Source organism: Mustela nivalis (assembly GCF_964662115.1).
Source record: "Mustela nivalis genome assembly, chromosome: 12".
NCBI classification, from domain to species: domain Eukaryota; kingdom Metazoa; phylum Chordata; class Mammalia; order Carnivora; family Mustelidae; genus Mustela; species Mustela nivalis.
The window spans coordinates 13,422,345-13,438,859 of NC_139031.1; the positions used below are offsets into that span (position 1 = coordinate 13,422,345).

The window sequence follows — 16,515 nt, forward strand, 5'->3', positions numbered from 1 at the left end:
GGGATGGAAGGAAAAAGAAGTAGATGAATTTGAAAGATATTTAGGGGGCACCTGGGTGGCTCCCCCACCCAGGTTAAGCATCTGTCTCTGGCTCAGGTCATGATCCCAGGTCCTGGGATCAAGCCCTGAGTCAGGCTCCCTGCTCAGCCAGAAGCCTGCTTCTACCTCTCCCTCTGCCTGCCACTCTGCCTCTCTCTCTCTCAAAAATAAATAAATAAAAGATGGGGGGGATATTTAGTAGTAGACCACAGAATTTCCCAGTGGATGGGGTATGATAGGAAAGGGGAGGGAGGAAACAAGTCTGACTCCAAGGCTCCTGACTCGAGCTGTGGGTCAATGTGTAGAGGTGACAGTTACTGAGATGGGGAAGATGGGATATTGGTGGGAAGAATCAAGAATTCAGTTTGGGTCCTGTTTAGTCTAAAATGCCTGGGAGACATCTGAGTGGAGCTATCAAGTTGGAGAAGAATCTTGGCTGAAAACAAAAATAATAATAATGAATAACAACAATGCCATTTATGGAGTAGCAACTATGGGCCAGTTACTATTCTAAGAGCATTCACATGTGTTAACTCACTCAGTCCTGCAAAGCTTTGTAGTAACTCCCTTTTATAAAAGAAACTCAGACATGGAATGTAGGACTCCAAAGCCCATTTTCCTAATCAAAAGATTATATGCAAATATGGAAGGCACAATATACAAATAGTATTTAAATCCAGAGGAAGAGGGAAGCCACAGCCACAAATAGGATAGCAAAGCACACAAGGACGAGGTACCTTCCCAGTACTTCCCTTCTCTCCAGCCATGTGCCGTGCCTACCTGTTTTTCATCCCCATTTAGGTGCCACCAACAGCCACACCTATGTACCTCACACTCCAGCCCAGCCCTTTTGATGTCCACTCCCCTCTCCATAGTCTACATCTCCTCGGTCCATATCTGATCAGGACTACACTGAGAATATAAGGGATCTGTGTATTCCTCCCCTAACAAAACAGAGCTAGGCTCCATCTAGGGTCCGGTGAAGTATGGTGCTTTCAATCACAGGAGCCACAGTATGGGGCCTGGGGGCAGAGCTAGCAGGTGTAGAAGCAGCACATCACTGTGGCCGTGGATTCAGAGAGCTGGAAGGACCTCAGATATTACTAAGGCCGGTGTATCTATCAGAGAGAAGCTCAGGAAAAAAAAATTTTTTTTCTTAAGATTCCAAAGTGAAATAAACATGAGAAAATGCTGGTGTAAGCATCGATAAGTAAGCGTATTTCCTGAGCCACCTTTCAGAGACTTGAACTTGCTAATGTGCCTTGTGAAGCTCAGAGAGTGGCATGCAGGGAACGGCATCGTTCTGTGACCACAGAATTCTTGTGAAGGGGTATTTATGAGCACATCCGGATGTGGTTCTTAGGAACGTGCTTTGAGAAATGTGATGGAACCCAACTCTCATTTACAGAGGGAATAAAAACCCAGAAGGGGAAAGTGACAGGCACAAAATCCCGTAGGGATAAAACGTGGTTCTCCCATCTCCCTCTTCAGGCTCTTCATCTAGAACACGCTGCTCACCCCCCCAGCCTGAGCCGGGCACGGGTCCTACCTTGTTCCCAGAGCATCTCTGAATCCCATTGGCCAGTTCAGAGCGGTCTGACTTCCTTGCGGGGTTGCCAGCTCCCCAAGTGACTGAGTTCATTCATTCCTTTCTCTGGTATTTCTGGAGCCCTTCCTATGTGAGTTGTGATTTGGGAGAGCTGTGAAGGCTGGGGAGAGATCAGCACCCCCCCCCTTTCCACACCAGCATCAAAGCAGAGATAAAACTCAGTGATTCCAGATAGTAAATTAGCCAAGATGGAGTGGAAGGATCAGAGATGAACAAGAGCAAGGATTTTTTTTATCAGAGAGTAACATGATTAGGAATGTATCACAATTTTGAAATCTATGATGCAATGCAGAGACATTTTGGGGGTTTTCCACAGTGAAGGACAGACTGTCGCCAAGATGCTTATTATAATTAAACATTAGGCCTTTACTCTCTGAATATTTTCTTTTCAATGGTATATCTATTTTTAAAAAATCAACTTTCTAGGACTCTCTTAAAAAATTCTGTAATTCCTAGAGATGAACTCTGTCAACAAATTAGCACATATCCTCTTACATCCTTTTCTGTGCAAATACAAATGGAGGTATATTCTTAGTTTTTATAAAAACAAGATCATCATACTCGTGCCCTCCCGCAACTCGTCTTTTTCACTTACTATGGCATGCATAGCCTTCTGCGTCACACCTAGAGATAGATGTACGTCACTGGCTTCCTCAGATCCCACAGAACAGTCGTGTTGACTCATTCAGCCTGACTTCGCCGAATGACATTTGAATTGTTTCCAATCATTCCCAACTACAAATGAGGCAGCCGTGAACATCCTTGTACATATCGCTATGGCCTTGGGGAAGGACATCCCAAGCGACAGTCTTCGAAGTGGGAGGGGGGCACCCAAAGATACGCATTCCAAAGAGGCTGGTGGATGCTTCCCCCCCCCCCCCCGCCAGAGGTAGTTTCAATTCTCCTTCCCTCAGGCTGTGTCGAGGTGCCCACTTACCCTACCTGGTGGGACACCCCACAGGGCTTTGCTCCTTCTGTCTCATCCCACCCCAAGTCCATCCCTTTGTTTTCCTACATCCAGGCAGACATCTCCCCCAGAGTTGAGTCAACTGTTTTGACTTAAGTCTTGTGTTTCTTTTTAAAGCTTTCACTCCATAAATTCTGTGGTATTTCCTCCATGTTCTCTGTGTTTAAAAACTGCCTATGCAGATGTCTGAGTGGTGCCTGCCTTCTCTGCTGAAGGCTCCCAGCTGGCCTGTCCGAAGCCTGATGTCTCAGGGCGGTCTGAGGCGCAGGGGACATTCTCCCTGCCCAGTAGGGCCCTGAGTGAAAGGACAATGGGTGCTTATCCAGCACCATAGAAGTTCAGAGAACATTTACACAGAACTTCATTTCAGCCTAGAGCAGCCCAGAGGAGTAGGTAAGCAAGACCTTTCATTCCCAGGCTCTGAGAGCAGGAGGCTGGAGCTCAGAGATGTAACAGGACTGAAATCTGGAGGCCAGGCTCAGGCCCCCATCTTCTGGCTTGAAACCTAATATTTCTGCCCTTAAATCTAAAGTCACATTTTGGCTTAAAAATGCATATAGTTCACCAAGCCAGCCCATGGTCCGGATACAGTTTATCTTTATGTTCCCCCCCTGGGGCACAGAGCTGCTACAGTTAAGGAAGATGCAGGGATGGTGTGCACCTATGAGCTGTTTTATCTCCTTGCAGATGACACTAGGGCCCCTTCTGGAAGGGGACAACAAGCTCTTCAACTCCATCCAGTATCTTAGAGCTTCTCCGTCCAATTTCTGAGAATGTGGGGTGAGAGGAGGGGGGCTCATCCATTCTTTAACAAACATTTATTGAACAGTTGCTAAGCCCTGGGCTCCAGGAATTGAATCCCAATGTAGAAGACCTAGGTCTCGCCGCCAACAAATGTTCCTCCCAGGATAGGGAAGCAGAAATGTAAATATTTAAGTGTCCTCAGTGTGAAAGATACTGTGACAAGTATGTACGGGGTGGGGGTGGGGGGCAAAAACAGGAGGGAGAAGATTGGTAAAAATTTGAACAGACGACACGTTATCTTTAGACTGGACAGGTGACGTCACTAAGTGATGAGAATGGGACAGATGTGCTTAGCGGAGAGAACACAGCTCACTCTTGCCCTGAGGTATAGGAAGCCCCAGCAAGTAGGGAGAAGGGGCAGGTGCTCAGAGACCAGGTCACGCAAACCATTGCGGGCCATGCCAAAAAGTTTACACTTTATTCTAGGATCCATGGGAACCCAGAGGAGGACCTAAGTCGAGCAATAACACGATGAGACTTGTTTTTAGAAACTTCCCTCAGGAGGCAGATGGGATGGGTCAGACCTGAGGTGGGGAGACCAGCGAAGAGGCTGCTTGGCCATCTAGGTAAGAGATACTGGCCTGCATGAAGCCGTCGAGCTGGAAATGGGGAAGAGAAGACTGTGCTTTGGGATGGCTGGGAAGGCAGGATCGGCCGTAGCTGGTCATTGATGGAGTATGGGAGTGAAGAAGAAGGGGTTGTTGAGGATAACGCCCCACAGAGAACAGGTCGGGTGTTTAAAAGCAGGTCATGGGAGAAACACTAGGAACAGCAACTTTGGGGGAAGCAGGGGCATGGCAGCGGGGGTTGATGGTGTCCAAACGGAGCTTGAAAAGCAATTGAGGAGAGGGATGGTCTGAGAGAGCAGGAAACCCCGCAGAGGGACCCCGTGTTCCTGCGAGGATGTAGCGCTTGGTTTTCCAGTGACCCGGCTCCTTGAAGAGTCCTCTAGCTTGGAAAGTTACTGAACCCCTCGGTGCCTCAGTTTGTCGTCTGTGAAGTGGGGACAGCGGTACGCACTTCCCAAGGTGGTCATGAGGAAATCAGGGTGCCCGTGGGGCTGCTCAGCCGAGCTCCTGACACACGGCGAGCACTTCATATGCGGTCTGGGGATGTTTTCACCAAAGCCACGGGAGGACGGTTGGAAGGAGCAGGAAATGGCCAAGGGCATGAATGTTGCAGAAGGGTCAAGTGAGGTGGTTGCCGAAGCATCTTTGGATTTGGCAACGTGGGTCATCACGGCCACCCCCAGAATGGCTGTGGCCGAGCGGCGGGCGTGGAGAGGCAGAACCAGGGAGAAGGAGGCTTGGGCAGGGCTGAGGCAGCCTTCTCCGTCATCTCTTCGGCCCCATGCCTGAGAGGTGTGAGGTGGGAAAAGACGCAGGTTTGCACCGACTGGAACAGGATTTCCAGGTGCCACTACGGGGGGACCCGCGTGAAGTGAAGCCACCTCCTGCACCAGGAGGCGGGGGTGGGGGACAGCGGCCATCTGTGCGGGTTTCCCCTCCCGCGATGAGGACAGAACTCTCTCCTCTCCTCGAGGTTGCTATGGAGACACGGACGGGTTCGCGAACAGTTGTAAGATCTATGTCGCATCTTGACTTTGTGTTGCTTGTGAGGGCAGGGACCACACTTCACGTATCATTGTGCGACCACACCGCCTGTCACACTGCCAGCGCGTACACTCGCGCGGCTTTAATTAGCATCTGTGAGCCGGTCAGTCCCGAATCTGTTCTCCCAGCCCCGTTCTCGGGGCCAAGGCTCAGACATTCATCCCCTGCCTGCCGGTGCCCGGCTCCCAGATATCCCACAGACGCTAACAGACGCGAAATGTCTAAAACTAGACTCGTCGTCGCGGCGTCCGTCCCCCGTTAAACTCTTCACCCTCATCCCGTGCTCCCCATGTCAGTAAATCACTCCTCCTTCCACTCTGCTCCCACGTCGGAAACTGGGGCTCATCCTTGACTCTTCCTCCCCCCTCCCCCCCACCTCCCCACCCCCCCACCTCCCCACCTCCCCACCCCCCACCCCCCCCACCCCCCGCCACCACATCCCTCCATTAATCACCGACTGCTGTTGTTTCCACCTGTGAGGTCTCGCTCATTCTGGTCACTACTCCCTTTATCCACTTTTTTTTTTTTTTTTAAGATTTATTTACTCATTGAGAGAAAGAGCAAGCAATGGGAAGGGCAGAGGGAGAAGGAGAGAGAGAATCCTCAAGCAGTCCTCCCTGCTGATCCCCAAATCCCAGGTGGGGCTTGATCCCAGGACCCTGAGATCATGACCTGAGCCAAAATCAAGAGCCACTTATCCGACGGAGCCATGCAGGTGCCCCACCCGTCCGTTCTTACGCTCACTCCACTGGCTCCACGAAAGCACTGGCAAGTGGCTGCATTGGGCGATGGGAACACCCTCGTGAAGCAAACAAGCTACAGGTCTTCAATCTCATAGAGCTCGTATCTAGAGCAGGATCTACTCCAGTCACTGCTCTCTGCTCCCCCGACCCCAACTGCAGTGGTCTCTCAGGGCTCTGTGCCTTTCAGTGTAGCCATCAGTGTTTCTCTTTTGAGTCTGTGCCAGGTGCTGGCACCGTGCTGGGTGTGCCCGAAGATCGCAGAGGCCAGCAAGACTGGGGCCCACCCAGCAAGTGCCAGTGGAAGTCTTTGGCAGCTGCAGGAGGCTAGCTAGCGGTCAGAACACGTAAGATCTGCTGGGCCCTTGAAAAATGTACTCCCTCCTTCCAAAAGGAGCAGGGAGCCATTGAAGGAAAGGCTTCAAGCAGGAGAGTGACATAATGCTATTCAGGCCAACTCTGTCCCATCTGCTTTCACTATTAAAATGAGTGTGGAGCTCATCAGATGACAGTCTAACATCCACAGGTCACCGGGCGCCCCAGTCACACAGTGGGGGCCCTGAAGCTGGGCTACCGGTCAGACCTTGACTGTGCCTTTCATCAGAAGGCGGGAGATGCCCTTGACCACAGGCTGCTCTTGATACCGCTAATCAGACATGACCCACTCTATGTCTTTCACATCTCCGCTTCTCTGTCAATTTGTGTCACCCATGATCTCAGCTCGTCAGATGTTAGTACTTCCAAAAATTATCATCGGATCTCTCCTGGCATGCCGCGTGGCTGATTGTGGCTACATGTCGGTGATCTCACAGTGTTGCGCCTGTGAACGTGGAGAGTCAGCAGATGTCTTGACTGCCTTAAGGCGAGTCTCGGAGCTTTCAGGCAAGCCAGTGCCCAGATCAGCCATTTCTCACCTCCTATCACTGGAGGTGGGGCAGGCCTTGTGGAGACAAACTGCCCGCCCACCCAACAAGCAGAATCCAGAGTCTGACGCGTGGCCGCCATGATATTCCCAGCAAGTCAGTACCGCAAAGTCCCCACGCCGAGGAAAGAGGGCATGGGGACACATGCGCGGGACCTGATGATGGGGATCCCAAAGCCGAAGTTAATCAGGAGTTTTGGCAGCAGTGCTTTCAAGGAAATAGATACATAAGCCAGTAGTGGGATCCCAGGCCCCAGAACAGCAATACAGAAACAAGACCGGAATCCCGATGGGGCAGGAAGGGAAAGAGAATGAATAGAATAGAAATAGTAACAAGAAGCCCCCGTGTCTCAAGGGCTTAACCCTACAGGAATCTATCGCTTACTCACCTGACAGTCCAAATGTGGGCGTTCACACAGCCTTCCGCTCAGTGACTGGGGACTCAGGCTCCTTCCGTTCTGGGGCCCCGCCACCCACTACCCGGCAGATGCCTCTGCTGGGTCGTCCTCAACTAGCTGGTGAAGGGGAAAAGGGAAGAGAAAAGGTGTGAGGAAGGTTTTTACAGGTCAGGCCTGGGAGTGGCATGTTTATCAGCTATCCTGATGTCCTTGGCCACAATTCAGACGTGGCCGCACCTACCTGCAGAGGAGGCTGGAAATGGAGAGAGAGAAGGCTGGCGAACACATAGCATTCCTGTCCCAGGTAGGTCCCATCCTGGGTATGCTCTCAGTCCAACGATTTCTGCAGAGGAGGCCAGCTACTAGAACAGGGTGGAAGGTGGCATGACTGAGCCCCCTTTCCCCCCAAAAAGGCCAAACCCAATAGTCAGTTCAGGATCAGAGACAAAGGGCAAGCAGCCTGTAAGATGAGAGGATTCTGCTGTCTGGTGGTGCTCTGGCTCTTTCCCCAGCCCATGTCCCATGGCACTCGCTGTCAGCTGCGGTTCTGTGCTGAAGTCTCAGCCAGGAGCTTTCCCACAGCTCTGTGAAGCCGTCGGAGCCGTGTCTGTAAGATTCTCATCTAGAACCAACTAGACTAGACTAGTCCGCCTAACTAGACTGTCTTAAGACGTGGCTCTGCTTGAATCAACTCCCCATGCCCCAAATGGACTATGTGAATCAGACATATTTACTCCACCTGAAGAAGTCAGTTTTGTACCTTGAACATTCTGTCAAGCTCTGGCTTTACTGGTACTACCTTCCCCCCACCCTCCTCATCCACACTGGTTTGTGTGATGAGGCCCCAGGCTGCCTTTTCCCTGCCCACTGGAGTCATGACAGGCCTTGTGCCATTCTATAGTCTCATGTCCCCAAACCCCATCTTGTCTGCAAAACTCAGATGTCACCTCCTCAAGGAAGCCCTCCAGGACTACCCACGATGATGAGCTGTGCTTTTGTGTGCTGCCATACCATCCCAGGCTTTCTCCATTGACGTTGCCTGACTAGTTGTCTATCTGTACTCTAGATGTAAGCCTTCTGAGAACAGAGGGCATGTGACTCAGCTTCTACAGTGTAGCCCCAGTGGCCAGGAGAAAGCCTGCTGTCACTCAGTAGGTGTTGGTGACAGGCGTGAAGGAATGAATGCCTGTGTTTCAGGTAGCAGCCACCAGATGGCAATAGCGCTCTTCGGGTTAGGAAGGTAAAGGGGCGGGCTTTCTGCAGGAGCACCCGAGATAAATTGAGGTTTGTCCCCATCATCCAAGCACTTGACTGTCTTTCTGTAAAATGTACCAGTTAGCTGAAATAACCACAAAGTCTCCCCAAAGCCCATACGGAAAGGAAAAGGTACAGAGAAAGAGCCGTGGAGCCCTTGCGCCCTTAGGACCGACCCCTCTCCACGTCATCCCAGTATGGAGTTACTGAACTCGAAGGCCCGAGAGCGTCCAGACCCCTGAGCGTGTGAAGTTTCTGAAACTGTCCCCGCCTGACCCCTGCGTGGCTGCCTGTACCTGTTCCGGGTTCGCCGGCTCTAATTTTACTTGCTTATCTTATCGGGGGGTTGCCAGTGGACCAGTTTGGCTGGGGAGGAGGGTTGATGAAGGCTCGTGAGAGATAAGGTTGGGGGGAGGGAGAGGCCAGCGGGAGGAGGCCTCCGGACACCACGCTGGGCAGTGTGGACTTTACCCCAAGCGCAATGAACCGCCTGGCGAAGGTTCTTGTGCCCCGCACGTCTGCACACGCGTGCTGGCAGGTGCCGAGCTCGCACGGGAGGGAGGGGACCTGCAGTGGGGAGGGACGGACAGGTGCCGGGCGGTGTGGAGAAGGACAGACGGTGGGGCTGGGGGACACTGAAGCAAGGGCGGCCGTGTGGGGGCGGGGGGTGGGGTAAGGGAGTCACTGTAGCAACCTAAGATGTAGGGCCGAGGCACCTGACTGTGGGGGTCGGACCAGCGGACATCCGGGTGGATTCGGTCGGTTCCGCAGGTAGGGCAGCTGCAGGACTGGACGACTGGTTGGGAAGCAGAGGGGGAGAAGAGAGTCTGGCAAGGAGCCCCACTGTTGGACTAAGCCCTGCCTTTGCACAAATGAGAAAAAGGGCTGTCTTCTCGAGGACACTCGACTTCTACCTGCTGTCAAACCGTCTTGTCTGCAAAGCTCCTAGGTGACTAGGGCCCCTGAGTGAGTCGGTCTATGCCTGCCCTGCTCCACTGGGGTGGGACCCTCAGGGTTCCAAGCCTGGATGCGGGAAACAGGACTGGGATGGCATTTCTGAGGAACAGTGGAGGGGGGCTGCTTTTAAGAGAAGGAGCATCCTGAGTTTCCTACATCTCCAGCACAGTGGTTCTCAAACTTTGGAGGGCATCACACACACATGGTAGAGCTTGCTAAAACACTGGGAGGTAAGTGTCTGGTTTAGCAGGTCTGGACTAGGGCCTGAGAATAGGCATTTCTTCCAAATTCCCTGGTGATGCAGATGCTTCTGGTTCTGGGACCATGCTCAGAGTCCTACCCAAAGCAAATGAATCAGAATCCAGGTGAAGAAAATCTCCTGGATGTCCTCCCTGTCCCTACAGCTCAGGTCAGAATGCTGCTCTATAGAGAGCTGCAGTATACTAGCAAACTGTTTGGCTTCTGTTCCTGAATTTCCCCCATTCTGTCTCTAACGCTCTCCTCTTTCCCCCAGGAGAGGATTCAACTTCCCCTCTTTCCCTGATCACACACCATAGTGGCCCAGAACTGTCCAGTCCTCCCTAAGAAGCAATGTGACTATTTGAAACTAGGTTCTTTCATACTATCTACTTGCCACTTTGCTTTTTCTAGCTCTTCCAGATATCTTCTAGATTTTCCAGAAACATCTATGCTGCACATCCTGTGGGCAGGACATGCCTGCTTACTGCTTACCTGCTGAATAGGAGTTCCCCATTCCGCTGCTTCTCTTTTCGGTCATGACCTCCTCTTACCCCAACCCTGGTCTCACCCCTGCACTCTCCAGTCACCCAGGGTTTCGGAGTAGACATCTGTCTCACCTGACAATATGATTATTCGAGGTTCTGCAGAAACTAAAAAAAAAAAAAAAAAAAGTGTGTCCTTTCTCTCATTATGGTAGTAGAAAGAAGAGGTAACATAAGGTGTGTGGGGGATAGAAGTAAATATGGGTCTGAAATCCCACATAATTACATAATGGAGAGGTATTGCCAAGGTAAATTAATAAGAAAACAGTTGGGTGATGTTTACCAACAAAATCAGTTTGGGGTGTGTTAGTCCCTGTTTTTGCTTTGTCAAATGAACCACGAATACATCTCCAAAGAGGCAGTCCCCTCATGGAGTGACCGTGTTTCTCTGTCAGCTTAGTCAGGCGACCTCAAAACTAGGGAAATGGCCAGGATAAGGGCTGAGAGCTCCTTGGGGCTTCTCGACCACTGGCAGCTTTGCTGGACGCCTCCCCGTCCAGCTGGCTGGCTGACGGGCTTTCTCGTGTCTGTCCTGTCTTTCCATCTGTCCTGCTCCATAAGCTACCCTCACAGGCCTGAAATGTCTCTCTTACATCAAAACACCTGGATGATAAAACTGAGATTCAAATGATGTTCATTGTCGGTATCGTGGGGGACCCCTTCCCCTCTCCCAACAGGTTTTGTAACTGAGTCAAGCCACCTTGGATTTGAGACAGGAGTTAGGCTCGCAACTGAGATCAAAGAAGCCAGCACGCCATTAACTGTTTAGAAAACAGTCTGGAACCTTCGCTAGGTCAGGAGCTCAGGAATAGACGCCAGGAGAGGAGGGTAGATAAGAAAAGTGCCCTGTGCTCAGGGACCTTGCCCCTTGGCGACCCAGCACTCCAGACTTGAGGCAAAACCACAGGATGCAGAGTCTGGGTGAGGACTCCAGGTCAGTGCCAAGAGTCACCACCTTTGGCAAAAGCCAGGGAAATCGTCTTGGGAAACCAACGAAAGAGTATAGGCTCTTAGTCAAGTCTTCCACCTTTATAGCATCCTGGGCACCTAGTCAACTGGTCTCTGCTTGATTTCCTCCCAAAGTGGGAGGAAATCACTTCCTTGTGAGGCAGCCATTCCCTTGCTGCAGAACTTTAGAAGAGGCTCAAGATTTCCCCCAGGCCATTTCCTCACCTGAACAGTCACTCCCACATCTGTTCTTCCATCTGAGAGTGGCAGCCCCCTGTGATTCAGGCACAGAGTGCCCACTTGACCAAGCAGTTACACTCCATCTCAGTCAGGTGCGGTGACTCTTGGCAAAGACAAGACTAGCACTAGGGCTGCTCAACTCCTGGCCTAACTTTTTTTTTTTTTTTTTTTTTTTAATCATACAGCTCCGCCATTGCATTGAGAGCAATCCAGACTCCAGATTTCTGAATTCAAAATGTACCGCACTACTGACCTTCCCAACAAACTTGGGTGAAAAGGGGAAGCGAGCTGAGGGTCAAAGGGAAGCCAGCTCTTCAACTCTAGCTAGAGCTACGGAGCCAGAGGCTCTTTCTTCCTGCTGGGATGACTTCTCAGGGAAGGGCTGACACTCTCTCAATGTCATTGTGCCTCACCCAGGAAAGACAGGGAGCAAAGGTGGCGCTGGAGGAAGGCAGCATCAGAGCCACAGGAATAGTCCAAAAGGAATGCCACCCACAGGAGGCCAGACAGAGAGATGACAGCCAGATCCACACCAACAGACGGGCGGCAAAGACATCGCTGTGCAGAGTAGAGAAGAGATGGGTCGAGCAAGCTCCTGTGTTGCCTTCGCCTCATTCATCCTGGCTGGGTTGGAGTCTGGGTCCCAAGTATCACAACTCTGATTCATGCCTGCTGTTGGCCGAAAATGATGTACTTTCTACCTGTCCTCATTGAACCTAGTGACTGTTAACATCTAACACAGTTTTTAAAAAAAGATCTAGAAAACCCACAGTCCGTGAGTTCTAGGGGTCCTGACACAAGGTCAGATAGTTTCAGTTACATAACTGAGAAGAAACAGTTATGTGGGATTCGGGAGCCCAGTCCAAGGTCTGAGGACAGTTTCAGTGGCCATCGTCCATAAGTCTATGATGGATGTTTTTATTCCTAAGAAGCAGAGTATTAAAAAAAAAAAAAAAAAACATTGGGACTAACCTAAAGAACCCTACACTTTGTCTTTCATCTCTGACACTTTTCAGGAAGCCATTAGCAATCCAGTGGGCAATAGATTTTCCTCAGCCCCTTGACCAGAAGCATGTTTTCTTTGCCAACATGCAGTTGGTCCTTCTATGGTACTGTGGAATGACTGACACATGAAGGAAATGATATACTGCCTCCAAGGAGGGTAGTCAAACATCAAGGACATCATTGACCCAGTCCTGGAAGATCTCTGGAACATGGCATGTTGGAGGACTGGATATGAAAGGTCCATGCCTTGCCCAAGATGTTCTTCTCCACTCATTGTCCTTAAACAGAATGGGTTCCTCCTCAGAAGATGCACCAAGTGACCCGTCAAGTGTTTGCAGACATTTAAAGCGCTTTGAATGGGGTAGTAACTGTTGTATTTCACAGGAAGCTAACGTGTACCATGTTCATCAATGCCAGGACACCGAGGATCCCCATCTTCTCCCCCCAAAAGAGAGTTGGGAATGTGGTGAAGTGGTACAGCCCCCCTCCACTCCTTTCAGGTCCTTTTAATCATCTTGAAACCAGTCTCTAAGAAGAGTACTGTGCTCGTGTGTATCTGCTCAGGAGGAACCCAGCATTGGCCACAGAATGTGGAACATTCCAACTGAAGTATCTTTGCCTTGGACAGCGCCTCCGTGTAGCTTTTTACGGGGCGCGGACAAAGGAGAGCACTCTCAGCATTCCTCTACGCCACCGCTTCTCAAGGATGGCGGCAAGAAATAAATCCAAGGTACTGAGCTTCCACCTGCAGGAGACTGCTCTGTGGCCTGAATTCTAGTTGTGCCAAGACTAGCACTTGAGAGCCTTGAATTTGGGAACGAGAAGCCACTGTGCCCAGATTTATGACGTTCCCATGTCTCACCCACCAGCTCCAGGCACGTTCCTGAAATTTATGAAATACAATTGCTCTAAAGGGTGCAGGCCAGGAAGTGCGTGGTTGAAATATTCCACCTGGCCAGAGACACTGTCTGATTTAAGGCTTTGCTCATTTTAAGTGGGGGTGGGTGGGTAGTTCTCATTCACAAGAGCGGTTTTTCCAAGCCGTCTGAGGCGTCATCAAGCAGTCAAATCCTGCTTGAAACGTTCAGAAAATATCCCTCACCAAAGGTCATTTGCTGTTTCCATCTTTAGGGTTAAGTACTCCTGTGGCTCTTGTCTGAGTGAAAAAGTCCTTTCCTTTTAGTTCTTCTTTTCCTTCCTTCCTTGCTTTAACAATTAGTTATTGACTCCATAGACCGTGTCTAGATTTTCCTCACAAAAATACGTTCCACAGTTTCCCTTTTCAAGAGCCCCAGTCATGCCATGGGATCATCTCTAGTCCAGAATTATCAAGAATGACAAGAATGAACAGTCAGGTCTCCCAAGATGTTGCTTGCAAAGACGTGGGAAGAGCCTGTGCATGCCTTTCTGTCCTTCTCCAGTGGGAATAATTTGGCTTTCAGACTAATTATGAGGCACAGCTCTCTTTCTGAAACGTCTACTGAGAACAACTTTACTCCCATCACCCAACCACACCTCTGCTCATGAACCTCAGACTCTTGGGAAACTTCTGTTCACCTCAGGTGTAACCCATTATCCGCTGTAACAAAGAGCGACTGTATGTGCAGAGTACGTACACATTTATACCCAGCAGAGGCAAGAAATAATGTTTCCCTATAAAAGGAGACTTTTTTAAAGAAGTCTCAATATTTTCAGGTCGAGTCCAGTTCTTTCAAATTCTACTTACTCGAATTCAAATTAAATTCGAAAAATTAAAACCAAAAGGCTAAGGTCACTCAGATGAAATTCGTGTGACCTCGGGCTTTTGCGGTCGCTTTTCAGACCGATATGTGTGTGCATGCAGAATCTTAAAGACACTGAGCTTGTCTTTAGAGACAGAGTAAAATCGACATAGGTTTTATAAACACTTAATTCCTACGAGACATGGGCCCAGACTAGCTGGCGTAGTTTGGGTATGTGTGATAGTGTTGGTTTTCACTCTGTTATGATTTGCTTTTAAATATTTATTTGTGAAATATAAATCTTGCTCACATTGAAGTCTGTTCTGAAGAAGTGACTACTGCTTCTGCTATTGCTTAATGGAACTGCTGAATCTTCTTAGAAAACAAAGAGATTCCGTTATATAAACAAGTCATCCCAGTGAAGCATAAAATAACAATTCTAGAGAACGCGCAGCTACCCCTTCCCTGTGAGGCTGGGGCTAAGTTCTGCAGATGTGCGGTGAATTCGGTATCCGGAGATAATAGCCTAGGCGGTTAATCAGCTACCAGCGATGTGAGCAACTCGAAAAATGCGGAGGAATTAGAGTCTGTGTCATTAAAACAACAAGCGCTCACTTGAAAAATTGAAAAAACATCACCAGCACCATGAGTACATTTATAGACTCCTTTTCCACTGACCCATTCCCACTGCTAATACACCTGTTACATAACAGACGCTTACTCGCTGTTCTGTTCAGGCCCACCAGAGAATGCTTCCTGGTGGACTGTTCTGGTTTTCTGTCAGTCAGCATGATGACTTAAGATGTTCATCTCGTTCAGCAGAAAAGACTAGGTTTGAGCGTAGAGGGCCGAAGGACATCCAATGTACAACTGTTTTAAATGATCCTTTTCCCACAAGTGGTAAATTTGCATCCTACAGCACAAATATGGCAGTCATGGACAAGGGGACTCCATGTCTGGCGACTGGTTGGGAGAATATGCCCTTTCCTACCTCCAACATATGAGCAAACTATGCATAGCTACAGATGCTCTAGTCTATTGTGTCAGCTAATGCAACCCACAGGTTGATGAACCAATGAAACATTGGTTTCATTGAGACCTGGCTCACTGTTCTGTAATGCAGCCCATAGCCTTTCCCGTAGTGAATCGGAAGGGAGATGGGTGAGGGAAGGAGGAAGCGAACAGGAAAGACATCATCAGTTTTTTCAACAACAATTCACAGAGCGTCAGCTAGGTACCAGGCACTGTACTGGGATTAAGATGAAGGGGACACTGCTCCTGCCCTCAAGAAGCTCATGCAGAACGAGGGGAGAGACAGGTGGAGAGACAGATCATGGCCACATGAGCCGTGTAAGAGCAATGACGGAGACGGAAGACGGGTGTATTCCCAACATGAGCAGAGCTGACTCTTAAAGGAAATATAAGCATTGAACAGATGTCGGTGGAGAGGCGGGGTCTCTGAGAAAGGGGTCATGGGCGCCCTGGAGCTGGCTTGAGTGGGCTCATGAGGACCAATCATTAAATGTTCAGGCATCTTGCAAGCAGCCTGTTACACGCGGTCATGAATTATTAAATAGTAAATCATCAAAATTATTTTAATTATAATTACTAAAACGTAAATTATGTAAGTTTGTGATTGAATAAATCATATTAAAAATGAAGACAATAAATATTTTAAAATGTACCGCTCCCTGATTATTTTGCCTCAATTTATGGTCATCTGTGCCCTTGAGTTTTTTTCCTATCGTACATGTCTGGTGAAAACACCGTCTAATTGTGGCTACTATCCACCTCTTCTCGACGCTACGTTCAACGACATCATATACGTTTGCAGTTGGCTATGGTGGGAGTATTTATGCCAGAAAGGCCTCACATGCTACCGATCAGGTAATATTTCCTACCCAGAAGGCTACTTACCAGCAGGCAGGGGACGAGGTTATTCAAGATGGAGCTGGGCAGAAAGCAGGGGACACAGTGCATCAGGGAACAGGGAGAGAGGATACCAAATCCCATAGGACCCGGTCCACGTTGAAGAGCCGGAGCTAGAGGATTCAGAGGACTTGTGTGGTTTCTGGCCTATGAGACCCAGCAGAGAGCTGGATGTGCAAAATTGTCTCCAGCTTCATCTGGCTGGAGACCTTGAACCGAGTACCATGGACGTGAGGATGGTGGCAAGAACTTGAGTGCACAGGGCCACCAGGAGAGGGTCTAGAGGAAGAAGTACGAGAGGCTGGGGGAGCAGAGGATGGAAAAGGAGTACGGGAAGAGGTCATCTGGAGAGCCTCCATGAGAAAGAAGCGTACTGGACAACAAAAGAGAAGAATGTGTCAAGAACCAGCAGAGAGAGAAAGGGGAGGAGGGAGAGGAGAGAGACCTGGTGGGAGAGCAGCAGAGCACAGGCGTTCGGCTCCCAGCCCCAGAAACCACTGGGAGGACCGAAACCATCTCTTTAATAAAAATAGGGGCAACTCTTGCTCTGTGGCAAGGAAATACTAAAATATGCCAGTGGATGCCCC

The 16,515-nt window shown here is 49.8% G+C and overlaps 1 protein-coding gene and 1 long non-coding RNA gene across 2 annotated transcripts in view; one reads left to right on the forward strand and one right to left on the reverse strand.

Annotated features, from left to right (window-relative positions):
• Positions 1-7,208, reverse strand: part of TBXAS1 (thromboxane A synthase 1) — a 165,272-nt gene extending 158,064 nt beyond the window's left edge. The window contains exon 1 of the mRNA XM_082693906.1: positions 7,084-7,208. The gene's annotated coding sequence lies outside the window, so the exon portion shown is untranslated. The remainder of the gene's footprint in view (positions 1-7,083) is intronic.
• Positions 1-16,515, forward strand: part of LOC309845683 — a 170,185-nt gene that overhangs the window by 136,865 nt on the left and 16,805 nt on the right. The window lies entirely within an intron of this gene.